The sequence below is a fragment of the Protopterus annectens genome, chromosome 8.part1 (assembly GCF_019279795.1).
Source record: "Protopterus annectens isolate FY-2018-M chromosome 8.part1, PAN1.0, whole genome shotgun sequence".
In the NCBI taxonomy this organism is placed as follows: domain Eukaryota; kingdom Metazoa; phylum Chordata; order Ceratodontiformes; family Protopteridae; genus Protopterus; species Protopterus annectens.
In genome coordinates, this window is record NC_056742.1 from 260,679,197 (window position 1) to 260,694,399 (window position 15,203).

Below are 15,203 nucleotides of genomic sequence, written 5' to 3' on the forward strand. Positions count from 1 at the left end.
AATGTCAATATTGAGCCATTATATGAGACACAACCCACAGGGACCCCTGCAAAGAATTCCATTTAAATGCAAGAAGACCTGGATAAGCATACTGGTGGTAAAGTGTTTATCAGACCTAGTTGCAGGCTGTTTTGATGTGCCACAATTTCACATTACACTAACAACTGTTGGTAAACTGAATGATTTTATACAAAGTACCATAAGAAAGGCAATCTTTGCAGGGTGTAGAAATCCTAAAATGATAATATAAAAATTACTTACACATTTTCAGAGCACAAGTTAAGATCTTTGCAGTATGCCTGAACTATTACATGTAATTGATAAGATATGTGAAATGACAGGTATTCAGTATATGGAAATAGATAATATCACACAACAGATAACTCTGGAGTCATGAGAGTTAGACGAAAGCTGTCAGGACTGAGGCTGAATATGGAACTGCATACTAAATCATCAGTGTTTATTGCATCTCTAAGGGACCATGAGAAACTATTTTCTTATACACTGTTAGAATAAAAATACATTTTATTTAAAACATACTCAGTGAGGAAATTGTGACCAAGTGCATACTCAAGGTCTCAGTAACATTTCAAGACACAGCATGAATGCAAGCTCTCTGTGTGAGTGATCAGACAGCAACAGCACAATTTAGTAGAGAAAATGGATTTGACAAATGGTAGCAGGTTTATGTTTTATTTTACACATTAACAAATCACAGAATGACTGCTGGAATGTACCAGCAAAAACAGGGATGCTTGCCTAAGAGCATACAAAGCAATACAAGAATTCTTCATGGTTACAAAAAAGAAGGTCTAAAGCTACAAATTCTTGCCTCTGAATGTTGTAACATGTATCTTTGTGGACTCAGCTCATGCTGGATTTTAAAGCCACACCAAATATTTAAAGTTTTAAATCCAAAACTGATAAACATTTTGGGGATGTAAAATTTACTATGTAGATGATTTGCTTTTAGCTTTGGCCCTAATTCTATACATGTAAGCAAGTCAAGTACTGAGCAGGTGGTTTCTGCCAAGGAACTGAACGAACATTCCAACAAAACAGAGGCTAGGGATAGCACAACCAGTCCCAGGGGCATATTGAAATAGAGTTCACAAAAAATAGCTAATCAGAGCAGTGAAGCATGGGCCACTCTAGGGTCCTGCTCTGTTCAATGTGTTTGTCCACAAACTCATACAGGATGTTGAAAACCAGATCAGTCTCTTTACAGTTGATACATAAATTGTGGGGATTCAACGCATGAGGGAGTTAGCTGGTGACTGGAGGCATGGTCTAAAAGATGACAGCTTTCCTTTAATCCATACTGGTATACAGTGTTGCACATAGGGAAAGAAGTCCAAGAATAGATATGAAGCTAAAACCCAGAACAAGAAAAGGACAGTTAGGAGATGGGTTTATAATGAAATAATGATTCTCAATTATTCAGTATGCAAAATATGACAAAATAACACACACATCAGAATACTAATGAAACTTGGAGCAAAACCATGCAATACAATTGTTTTTGAATGTTTTTTTGTGAACCCCTAAACTCCAATTGTGGGAGATCTGCCTCACACCCCTAATCTTTCTCTGTGTGTGTGTGTGTGTGTGTGTGTGGTGTGTGTATATATATATATATATATATATATATATATATATATATATATATATATATATATATATGCATACAGTGTCTATATTAAATCATTGAACGCTTAGAAAAGTGAATGATGATTTATCGACCCCATGTAAGCGAAAGCTTACAAACTCGAACTCTTAGAACAGCGAACAAGGGAAAAAAAATCACTGTTCCAAAAAAAAAAAAAAAAAAAACATTTATAACATAAAGTGGGGGGCTGTGCCCCCCACACCCCCCTACTTAAATATACCAACTCCGAGATCACACTACAGTGACAAAAACGGCAAAGTAATGGATGCAGCCAAGCAATTTCTTTCCCAGGGAAAAATTTTGCTTATATGCCGCTTCGGCATTTTGTCTTTTCATCTTTTCAAGTTCGACCAAAATGCATTCGAAAGAATGCATCTTTGGTCAACCAATAGGAACCCTGCATGCATACTAACTCTGATGCTGCACACACTTAGAGAAGAGGGAGAAACGCTTTAAAAAATCTCACCTTTTCCCTCTTTAAGTTGTGAGAGTTCACAAATAACAACAGTACCTGTTCCAAGGCAAGTTCTGACATATTAAAATGTCAGGTCTGATATCACAGATGTGATGTTGTGCAATATGACACCTCTTAGTGCAAGAACTCTGGACAAAGCCTAATTTGGAGGACAAAGGCCCAAAAATAGGGACAGATTGTAAATATCACTTTTAGAAACTTAGAAAGTTGCTAGAATACCAGGATTTCTGTTACCATGCATTTTCTGAGTGGTATGAAGTCTATAACTCAAATGTATGTCATTATTTAGTGACTTCAGTCCTGAATGATTTGCCAGAAAACCACAAATTTTATAAGGAATAGACTAAAAATATGAGATGAAAATATGGACAGTTGAGAGGTATGACCAGCGATAGTATAAAAATGATTATCCCACAACGATGACTCACCTCTCATCTCAAGTGTCCACTTAACAAAGCCAAAAATATTACAGAAAGTATCTGTTTGATCACTGCAAACCTTATTTAAGATATCAGCAACACCAACTTATTCCTCCAAATGAGTCCCTAATTTTGAAGAACATTCCTGATTTTATGATCGATTTAGAAAAAAAAATCTTGTTTCAGGTATACCTTCACATCTTCATTTGAAAGTTACAAGGTCTGCATGTTTAAAAATGTGATTTACATTGCAACTGGATCTGAGCACCTTCCCCTGGATCACTCAATGATCCCAGGGGCATTTTTTTTTCCTTTGAGGCGAATTATGTATTTATTTTTTTAAAGCAAAGAAACATTGTTCTAAAAAATAAATAAACAAGGAAAGGGAACCCCTGGAAGAACAGTAAGCACTGCACCCTAGGCGATCACCTAGTTCACCTATGTGTGAGGACCGCCCTGCTGTCCCCTCCCATACCCCCAAACCACTGCTACTTAATTATTCTTATACCTAAGTTATTCATCCTCAAAGAAAAATGAGGACAGTCAGCTTCAAGTAGAACACAGCTGCTAGCCCATTATCTGAAATTACCTAACCTCACTGATAATGCTGAAATATCTGCAAATGTAAAAACAATGCATACTCATTGTACATAAAACATATTATCTTAATAAAACTGCAGGCTGACACTTTATTCCTAGGATTTAGGTAAGCAATAACGCCTAACAGGGTGTGTTTTAGTGTGTAATTAACACCCTGAAAATGTGTTAATTACGTGTTAACATACATCCTGGAAGGCATTATTGTGCTTAGAGAATGGGTTCTCTGTAACTTTATGTCTTACTTATTTTTTTTAAGTACCATATTATTTTTTATATATTTTTGATGTAAAATTGTTCATCTGCCTAATGTTTTAAACTTTCTGTAGGCTGTGTTAATGGTATTGGGGGAAGTACTTAAAAATAAATAAGTAAAACAAAACAGTTTTACAGAGAACCCATTCTCTCTCTCCATAGCTCTCAGCTGTCCAGATTTTTGCAGAATGACCAGATTTCTGACATATTTTTGGTTTATTTCTCATAAAATTGTAGTTTTCTGGCAAATCACTGACAAATCTTTGAAGACTGAAGTAAGAAAATAATGGCAAACATTTGATTTTCAGACTTCATATCCTTCACAAAATCCATGCTAATGCAAAACCTGTTATTCTATCAACTTTCTAAGTTTGTAAAAGTGATATTTAAAAAGTGTCCCTATTTTTGGGCATTTGTCCCCCCATTATTTGTGGCTTTGTCCAGATTTCTTGCTCTAACAGGTTGAAAGGTATGTAGACCCCTCCCCATACACAGTATCTTCTACTTTCACACACACATGCATATACACACACAGACGCCTCTGGTTTCATACTCGCATTCACTCACACAAGCATAACCCTCAACCTCTTAGCACAAAAACCTGGACAAAACCAAACATAATGGGGTGACAAAGCCCCAAAAATAGGGACACATTTTAAATGTTGCTTTTATAAACTTAGAAAATTACTAGAATAAAAGGTCTTGTAAAAGATATAAACCGTAAAACTCAAATGCCTGTCATTAGTGAAGTCACTCCTCACTGATTTGTCACAGGACTTCAGAAAACCACAAATTTTATGAGGAACAGACAAACAGCTAAACTCTGGACATTATGCGAAAATGCTATGCACACAAGATCGCTCTCTCTCTCTCGATCTCACACACACACACACAATTTCCTCTGCTTTCGTACACACTCACTCACACAAGACTGCTTACACTCACTCACTCACTCGCGCTGCTTATTGAGTGTAAAGTAATGGCAGCCATTTTGTTTTCAGTCAGAGCTCCACGGCAGCTCAATATGCTGCCATGAAGAGGTGGACTAATTTTTCAGTGGGCATTATTTGTATATTAATACCCTGCTGGAGAACTTACGTTATCCAGTCAGGGTGCTGATGTACAGTTTAGTTGTCTTTTTTTTTAACATTTTACACTTGATAAACAGTCTGAGTTCCACAGCAATTTGATATGCTGCTGTGAAATGGTGCACTCATTTTTCAGCTGGCATTATTTGTACATTAATACCCTGGTGGAGAGCGTTCATTCTCCCATCAGGGTGCTGATGTACAAAGGTAAAACTGCTTAATGAGCAGCAATGCATAAGGTGGGGGTAGTTCAAAGACATACATAGTATGCTCGCACAAGATTGCAAAATTGCAAGACTAGCATAGTATGCAAATGATACTATAATGATATGGAATTGAGCAACACTATGATAGGTAAGGTATTATCAAATGCAAATGAATGTAAACAATAGGTTAGAGCAATTTAAAAATGTATAAAAATTGTGCCATGATCCATGACTACCCGTTTAGCTGTGTGCCCTAAAATTGTGGTATACCACCACCTTAGACCTACCAATGTAACAAATTATTTTAATGCCAAGCTGGAGGTACTACTGCTCAGGGCTAGGATTCTTAACAAGAAACTGCATTCCCTGGAAGCTCTCCTCAAACATGGAGAATGCTGACATCTGTGCAGTTATAGAGACATGGTTTAAGGCTGTGGAAAGTACCCTAGCAGTGTAAGGCTACAGTGCCTGTCACACATTCAGACCACTCTCTTGAAAGGAAAAAAATGAATTGGGAGGTGTTTTCATTTGCATAAAAAAACAATAACACCTCTAGATTGGTCAAGCAGGGCAACTTATCTGAGCAAATGACCATAGACAGATGTAGTAATAAAAAACATTAGGGGTGGTGATTTGAACAATAAGCTGGAACTAAAAGAATATGAATGGATAGTGCATCTAAATGCTGACCAGCCACCAGGAATTAATAAATGGTTTCTGGGAAGATAGGTGAAGGCTGCCAGCCTAGCCAGATAGAATTTTGTAGATAATTCTGTCATTTGTATATATTAATATAAGCCACAGGATTTTTTGCTTAAATGGGGAAAATGGTGTTAAATGTGGAACTGCAAAAATGTAGTAACAAAGCTGACAAGTCAATTCTTTAATGTCAAAACTCATAGCCGATATGTCTGGATGAAGGAATTCTGCCTATTGTTTCGAGGCCAGAGTCAATGCTAGAATTTGCATATATAATTTATTTTATTGCTCTGGTTACTGACCAGCTGCAAGATCAAAGGGGCTATTAACCTCTGAGAGTCTTTTAGCCTGGGAACCAGAAAGAAATGATGTAATCTGAAATGAATCAGTGGTACTGTGTTATCAATTTAAGGACAGAAAGAATGAGAGCATTTAGTATTTGTCTTGAGAACATGCAACTCACCAATCTGCCTGTATCTGTATGTAAGTAGGATCTTAGACTTTAGTGTTTATCTTAGAAATAGCTAGGAAATAGAAAGATTAGTCTGTTTTTCTGTGTTGATGTCAGAACTATTCTACTGTATTATTTTAAGCTTTTTCCTGTGATCTCTGAACTCTTGACTATCACTGTGTAGTACGAAGTATTGTCTTGTGTTTTTATTATTTATTATTAAATACTTTTAAACCTTTCAACTGTAGCTGTTTTGTGTAGAGATAATTTAAGTGCTAAGAGTGCATTGCATGTATATAGTTGGCTGTTAAGTTGCACATACCATTTGGATAATAATACTGCACAATAATAATTGGACACCCTTTCATAAGGGCCTTTGAGTAGTTGCTAAGTATTAGCTTGGTGGTGGCAGTGATTTCTACCATATAGTCTGGGTAAAAAGGGGCACAGCTGGAGAACCGGTGTCAGCCTTCCCCAGGAGTGTCTATGTGGCTGTATATAACTCTTATCTCAGTCTGTGTGTTTCAGCTACTTGGGCAGGGACACAAAGCACTGGTTGGACAGAGAGGGTGCTGGAGGTTTTAGCTTGCCCACTACACTGAGATCTGGACCCTATAGCTGTGCCAGTGAGGAGTCTTACTGGGGACCTGGAGAGAAAGTGGGGAACCAGCCTCAGACTGACTGTGATCTCTGTGTGCTCTAAAGGGAAATTCTACTTTACTGTGTGTGTATTTATTATCCTTTCCCTATATGGATGCCCCTCACTGGTGTTAGTGGTGAGGATTGAGGCTTGATAGCTGGGCCAGTGCACGGGCATCACATATTAATTGCTTGTCAGTGGTGGGATATCCACACCACATTTTAATTGCTTGGCAAACACTAATTGGCTTGTAGTGGTGTGGGTAGAGTGAATTCCTGTAGCTTATGTACAGTGATCACTGAAGGTGTTTTGTACTCTAAATCAGCCACGTAGTGAATACTCAGAGTTCAGATCACAATTGTTTTATTTCTTTTGTTATCTTAGTTAGTCAGGGAGAGGAGGCAGTATGTCAGCAGAGGAGTACGGAAAGCTGACAAGGTGCCAGCTCGCTGAGATGTGCCAGGCTAGGGGACTGCTGCATGGAAACCTGACTAATGCAGACATGGTTGCAGCTTTGGTCACAGCTGCATCAGAAAACAGCAACCAAGAGGACGATCAGACTGGCAGTAGAGATGTACCACCCTCAGAGAACGGACAGCTCAACCTTTCTGCAGAGGACTTAAAAATCCATCTGGAGCTAAAGAGACTTGAGTTGGAGGCCAGGCATTGGGAAATAGAAGCAGCTGAGAGACTGAGACATCTGCAGGCTGAGGAGAATGAAAAACTGCTACACCTGGAAGCTGAGGAAAAGAAGAGGCAGAGGCAGCATGAGAAGGAGATGCTGACTCTTTGCCAGAGTCATGCAGGTAATGGGGAAGGGAGTAACTGGAGCCCAGAAGCACAACAGGTCAGTAAATTTCTTTCGCAGTTTAAAGAGGGGGATAATTTTGATAGTTTCATCCATATGTTTGAGAAGGTATGTAAACAGTATGATGTTGACCAAAGGCTCTGGGTACGGTTTCTGACCCTCTTATTCCATGGTAAAGCTGTAGCTGTGTTGTCTAACTTGCTGATTGTGAATATTTTGATTATACTGCTGTTAAAAATCACTTGTTAGAATGTTTTAAGCTAACACCTGAAACGTATAGGAAAAAGTTTTGTGAGCATAGACGCAAGGCAGATGAACGTGTGTGTGAATATGTTCCTGAACTGAGCACTTATTTTCATAGGTGGGTGAGTGGATGTCTGGTCACCAATTTTGAAGGGCTGGCAGACCTTTTGGTGAGGGAACAAGCCCTTAGCGCTTTGCCTGAGGACATGAGGATCTGGTTAGCTGATAGATAATGTGCTACTTCAGATGAGTTGGGGATGAAGGGAGACCTATACCTAGCAAATAGAACATGCCTAAACAGGAAAGGGACCCCCAGTACTGCTCATGGGTCTAAAGGAACCCATGGTGGCCAGCACAGACTGCCCCAACAGAATCTGCAGTAGCAGGGGAAGCCACTAGTCCAGGTACACATCCAGGACCTAGAGTTAAATGTTTTGAATGCAACCAGTGGGGCCATGTGGAATACAGATGTCCATGGAAGCAAGGTGGGGAACAAAAGGTGAGAGAGCCAGTAAGTGGGAAAGACAAAATGCCAATAGTAAGTTGTCTTGAGACAACAGGGGTACCGAATCACCATCCTACAGATGTCCTGATAGGGAAGGATTTGGATGAGGCAGTACCATGTGTTTATGCAGTTACACGCAGTCAGGCTAGGAGACAAGCATGTGGGTCTGGTAGCCTGGGGGAGACCTGGACAGACTGCATATTTACAACCAGGACTGGTGAGGTGGTTACTTCAGGGAGGGGGCTACTCTGTAGAGTGAGACTGAATGCAAGCCACAGCTGCTTGTGGGTACTGATGTTCCCTTGGACAGAGTGACTGCAAAGGTAGAGGTGAGTAGTAGTACCCAGGCTGACAGTGAGGCACCACTGTCAGAGGATGCCAGACTTCCTGTGGAAGGGGAGCTGGGAAGGGTTACAGAGAGTTGAGACAGGCTCAGCTCCCAGACCCTATATTGCAAGGCCTGAGGCAGGTAGCTAGTAAGGCACCTGATTCTCAAGGGAAAGGGGATTCTGTATACTGGGGCAAAGGGATACTGTATAGAGAGTAGACCCCTGAGGGAGGGATAGAAGGTGATAAAATAGAGCAGTCAGTTGTGCCTAGAGCCCACCGTCTGGCACTTCTAGCCATAGCCCATGATATTCCCTTTGCAGGTCATATGGGCATAAAACGTACAAAGAGACGTATTATGCAGAATTTCTATTGGCCTGGAATTTCCAGAGATGTAACAGAGTACTGCAGGACCTGTGAGCAGTGCCAAAAGGTAGGCAAGGCAGAAGACAAGGTGAGAGCTCCTTTGATGACTTTGCCTGTGATTGAGGAGCCATTTCAGAGGGTGCTGTGGATATTGTGGGGCCTCTGATTACCCCAAGTTCCACAGGGAAAAAGTATATCCTAGTGGTGGTGGATTATGCTACATGATACCTGAGGCAGTGGCTCTGTCCTCCATTGCAGCAGAAAAGGTGGCAAATGCTTTGTTAGAGATTTTCAGCAGAGAAGGTTTCCCAAAAGAAATACTGACTGAAAGAGGTGCCAATTTCATGTCAGACCTGCTGGCTTGTCTGTGGAAGTCCTGTGGGGTGGAGCACCTGAAGACCACCCTCTACCATCCCCCAGAGATTAAACTACAATCAAGTCCATGCTACGGGCATTTGCAGACCAGTTTAAGAGGGAGTGGGACAAATATTTGTCCCATCTGTTGTTTGCTTACAGAGAGGTTCCCCAGGAATCCACAGGTTTTTCACCCTTTGAGTTGCTGTATGGGCATAGGGTGAGGGGACCTCTAGATTTTATTTGTGATGAGTGGAAAGATGAGTGTGAATCTCACAAGGAGTCTGTTGTGGCATATGTCTATCCTAAACCTCAGGTCAAGGCTCAGGGAACTCATGGGCTTTGCCCAGGAGAACCTGGCAGAAGCCCAACAACAGAAAAAGGTGTGGTATGACAGGAATGCTCGAGCTAGAGAGTGTATGCTGTGGGGCAGCAGGTAATGGTTTTCATTCCTGTCAGACACAACAAGCTGCAAGCAGCTTGGGAGGGCTCCCACAAGGTGGTAAGAAGGGTAAGTGATGTTAACTACATGGTGGAACTGCTAGGCAGGAGACAGGGGAATACATTGTACCATGTTAACATGATGAAACCTTACCATGATAGGGAGGCCTTTGTGCTGAGCATTTGCAGTGGATTGCAGGAGGTGTCTGAGGGAGATCTGGTGACTGATCTCCTCAGTTTGGCTTGGACTGACACCTCAGTGGAAGGGGTAGCAATGTCCCAGCAGCTATCTCCTACCCAAGTTTGAGAAATCCGAGCATTGTTACAGGAGTTTGGGGACATGTTCACTGGGAAACCAGGGTGCACCCACCTGGTGCAGCATTAGGTGGATAGAGGACCGCAAAGGCCTATTAGGCAGGCCCCTTATAGGGTACCTAAGAGAGTCAAACAGACACTGAGAGAGGAGATACAGGAGATGTTGGAACTAGGAGTGATTCAAGAGTCCAACAATCCCTGGGCCTCCCCAGTGGTGCTGGTGCCAAATAAGGATGGCAGCACCAGGTTCTGTGTAGACTACAGGAAATTAAATAGTCACACAAAGTCAGATGCTTACCCTATGCCTAGAACAGATGAGACCCTAGAGCAGCTGGGTGGGGCTAAGTATCGTACAACCATTGATTTTACCAGGGGTTACTGGCAGGCACCCTTGACTCCCAGTTCTAGAGAGAATGTAAATATTAGAAGAGCGTTGCACCACAAGTATTAGTATTTCATCTGAGTTTTCAAACTTACTAAACAACCAAAATGGTGAAAAAACAGCTTCAGATTAACAGCTTCAATAACAGGCTTTCACCATATTAAATCCACAATATATGAAATATAGAGCTTTGCTGTTGTAAAAGTCAAGTGGCGTTGTAATTCCACAGCTTTAAAACATGTAGATATCATAAAAACAGAAAAAACGGACATAAAAGTGAAGAACCCTTTTGATGTAAACAACGGACAAGCGTTTCAGCTTTTTCAAGCCTTCTTCAGATCCAAATAGGTAAGCTGGATTCAGTGTTTAAAAGTTGGTATTATCCGATGAAACAGCCTGCAATGAATGACAGATGTTAACCAATCAAGTTAGTCCATTGGTACACACCTCCATAGCATTCCGACGAACATAAAATTAAAACTCTTTATTTAAAACTCTTAGTTTAAAACATAGCATGATAGGTTGATGTTTCTAAGACAAACTCAGACATATTTTCAGAAGGGATATTAGTAAAATCTATTCAGTGGGTTCTAATTAAAACAAGCTCTACATAAAAGCCAAGATTTGAGAGACAAAATGAAAATAAATAGAAATAGAAATGGTCATTTAGGGCTGTGTTCCCTTGAAACCCTTCCTTAAAAATAGACGAGCAATGAGTTATGCTTGCTCATGACTTGCTTTCATTGCCAAAAACCTTAGGTATACTAACTTAGGCTCTGATGTCCCAAAGAAATTGTTGAAATGAAATAAAAAGAAACGCCCTAAATGACCATTTCTATTTCTATTTATTTTCATTTTTTTTCTCTCAAATCTTGGCTTTTATGTAGAGCTTGTTTTAATTAGAACCCACTGAAAAGATTTTACTAATATCCCTTCTGAAAATATGTCTGAGTTTGTCTTAGAAACATCAAACTGTCATGCTATGTTTTAAACAGAGTTTTAAATAAAGAGTTTTAATTTTATGTTCGTCAGAATGCTATGGAGGTGTGTACCAATGGACTAACTTGATTGGTTAAGATTTGTCATTCATTGTAGGCTGTTTCACTGGATGATATCAACTTTTAAACACTGAACCCAGCTTACCTATTTGGATCTGAAGAAGGCTTGAAAAAGCTGAAAGCGCTTGTTCGTTGCTTACATCAGAAGGGTTCTTCACTTTTATATCTGTTTCTGTTTTTATGATAGCTACATGTTTTAAAGCTGTGGAATTACGCCACTTGACTTTTACAACAGCAAAGCTCTATATTTCATATAGTCTTGGTTTAATATGGTGAAATCCTGTTATTGAAGCTGTTACTTTGAAGATGTGTTTTCGCCATTTTGGTTGTTTAGTAAGTTTGAAAACTCAGATGAAATACTAATACTTGTGGTGCAATGCTCTTCCAATGTTTACACTGTTTTTGTTCTGCTGAGCATTCTTAACGGAATTCACTTCTTTTTCTGGATTTAGTTCTAGAGAGAAGTCAGCCTTTGTGACGCCTTTTGGGATGTATGAGTTCACAAAGATGCTCTTTGAGATGAAGAATGCCCCAGTAACTTTCCAGAGGCTGGTAGATCATATCCTAGCAGGAGCAAGAGGGTTTGCCCTTGCTTACCTAGATGATATTACCATCTACAGCCATTCCTGGCAACAGCACCTTCAACATATCAGGGAGGTGCTAAGCAGACTACAGATGGCAGGGTTTACCATTAAGCACAGCAAATGTCTGGTGGGTATGGCAGAGGTCTTCTACCTGGGACATAGAGTGGGGGAGTGGTAAGATCAGGCGAGAACCTGCCAAAGTGGAAGCCATTCAGGCATGGCCTGCACCTGTTACCAAAAATCAGGTGAGGGCATTCTTAGGGACAGCAGGGTACTACAGAAAGTTCATCCCCAGTTATAGTACCATAGCTGCTCCCCTCACAGACTTGACATGGTTAAATAGAGCCAGCCAGCAAAATGTCAAGTTACTAAGATGGAGCCTAGGGTTGCAAGCATATGTCAGTGCAGCACCGCAGTGGGGTTAGCAATGCCAACACAGTTGGGCTCTAAAAACAGGGAATGGGGTAATGTATACTCAGATAGACATAACCCTCTCAAGCAACATTTCTCAAAGGTCACTTGAAAAACTAGAGTGAGTTCCCCGGGGGGAGATGTGTGAAGATAGGTGAAGGCTGCCAGCCTAGCCAGATAGAATTTTGTAGATAATTCTGTCATTTGTAAATATTAATATAAGAGACAGGCTTGTTCTCTTAAATGGAAAAATGGTGTTAAATGTGGAACTGCAAAAATGTAACGACAGTGCACTCTGCTGTAAAAAAGCTGACAAGTCAATTCTTTGATGTCAAAACTCAGAGCCGATATGCCTGGATGAAGGTATTCTGCCTATTGTTTTGAGGCCAGAGTTAATGACTAGAATTTGCATGTATAATTTCTTTTATTGCTCTGGTTCCTGACCAGCTGCAAGATCAAAGGGGCTATTAACTTCCAAGAGTCTGTTAGCCTGGGAACCAGAAAGAAATGATGTAATCTGAAATGAATCAGTGGTACTGTGCTATCAATTCAAGGACAGAAATCATGAGAGCATTTGAGCATTTGTCTTGAGAACATTCAACTCACCACTCTGCATGTATCTGTATGTAAGTAGGATCTTAGACTTTAGTGTTTCTCTTAGAAATAGCTAGGAAATAGGCAGATTAGTCTAAGTGTTTTTCTGTGTTCATGTCAGAACTATTCTACTGTATTATTTTAAGCATTTTCCTGTGATTTCTGAACTCTTGACTAGCACTGTGTAGTAAGAAGTATTGCCTTATGTTTTTATTATTTAATATTACATATTTTTAAACCTTTCAACTGTGGCTCTTTTGTGTAGAAATAATTTAAACTCTAAGAGTACATTGAATGCATATAGTGATACTGTACCGTCACTCCATATAAGTCTTGGCTGTTAAGTTGCACTTACCATTTGGATAATAATTTTGCACAGTAATAATTGGACACCCTTTCATAAGGGCCTTTGAGTAGGTGATAAATATTAGCTAGGTTGTGGCAGTGATTTCTACCATATAGTCTGGGTAAAAAGGGGCACAGTTGGAGAACCTGTGCCAGCCTTCCCCAGGAGTGTCTGTGTGGTTGTATGTAACTGTTATCTCAAAGTGTGTGTGTGTGTCAGCTACATGGGTAGGGACACGAAGCACTGGTTGGACAGAGAGGGTGCTGGAGATTTTAGCTTGCCCACTAGGCTGAGATCTGGACCCTATAGCTGTGCCAGTGGGGAGTCTTATTGGGGACCTGGAGAGAAAGGGAGAAACCAGCCTCAGACTGACTATAATCTCTGTATGCTCTTAAGGGAAATTGTACATTACTGTGTGTCTATTTATTATCCTTTCCTTATATGGACGCCCCTCACTGGTGTTAGTGGTGAGGACTGAGGCTCCTTAATTGCTGGGCCAGTGCACGTGTGTCACAGTATCTATTAAACATATTTTAAAGTTTAAACAAATGTGCTTGAGATGATTTTAATGTTTAATGGGTTTTAATGTTTTATAGACTGTTTGTTATCATGTGAGTTATTAACTTTGTATTTAAATGATGTTGTAATTAAGGATGGTTGTACTGATGAAAGATTGTATCTGAAAGATTTACTGTCATATTAAATTCGTTTGATGTTGCAGTTCTATGTTTTTTCTTGTGCTGTTGATTGTTTTATGTGATTCTGCTTCACCATCCTCTGCTGTTATTTCTGTGATAGGCAAAATCCCCCACCATATCATTGCTAGCTGTACGTCCCCAACCATAAACCATGAAAACCACTCCGTATACCTGAAGTTACTAGAATCACTTACCATTCATCCCAACACACTGCTCACAGGAGATTTTAACCACCAATCAATAAACTAGTTAACATCACAACAACTAACATGCAGGCTCAGAGATTTTTCAACTTTTTTAATGCAAATATTCTGGAACAGTGGGTCTGCACTCCCACTAGGGCCTGAAATATCCTTGATGTATTACTTCACAAATGTGGGGGAGTGTTGCATCCACTCAGTGAAATGCCCTCATTGGTAAGATCGGATCATTACTGGTAGAACCCCCATCAAGCCATAAAACCCTAAATAATTTTTCCAAGGCACATTGCCTTCTATTAAGTGATAGCATAGGTAATTTTAAAGCTTAACCCCTAACCCTGAAAACAGTGAGGCCTATGCAGAAGTATACACATATGCCCTGTACAACCACTTAAACAACTGTAGAGAAACCGCAGTACCTGACCAAACTAAAGCCAGGTCTAGCAGGAAAAACAAGTCACCCTGGTGGATCCCTGGCATAAATGGACTATACAACAGAAGGAACAAATTCCTGTCTAGAAGTGGGAGGGTGCACAACAGAGAAAAAAACCCTTACTAGTCAAGTCTTCAAAAAGTAAATGAGAGAATAAAATTGCCTCCCAGCCAAGGATAAACACAAACCATTGTTTAATTATGTCCAAAATCTTAAGGGAAACACTCAACAATGTGCTACGTTGGCATAGATGACACTACTATACTCAGCCAAAAGAAATAGCAAACCAGCTGGCTGATAAATTCAGCTCAGATTTCACCCCCCCCATCACCTCCAGTCACATGCCATGAAATACCCCTTACCATTCCTTTGTCTCTTATCACAAAAGAATAGGTCATCACTGCACTCTCTAAAGCTATAAATGCGGCATCAGTGGGCTCTGATGGAATCCCAGGATGTCTATTAAATAGCTTGAAACATGATCTAGCAGGCTCACTCAGATCTCTATTTAACCACAATCTAGAGACATTCTTTAGTCCAGTAGAGTGGAGGACAGCAACAGTCATCCATCTGCACAAGGCTGACCATCAATGGACCCAGGAAACTACTGACCCATGTGTCTGGCTAGCCTCATATGCA

The 15,203-nt window shown here is 40.3% G+C and overlaps 1 long non-coding RNA gene across 1 annotated transcript in view; it reads right to left on the minus strand.

Annotated features, from left to right (window-relative positions):
* Positions 1-677: 677 nt before the first annotated feature.
* LOC122810079 overlaps positions 678-15,203 on the minus strand; it is a 119,095-nt gene continuing 104,569 nt past the window's right edge. The window contains exon 3 of the long non-coding RNA XR_006366047.1: positions 678-1,372. This is a non-coding gene — a long non-coding RNA (uncharacterized LOC122810079). The remainder of the gene's footprint in view (positions 1,373-15,203) is intronic.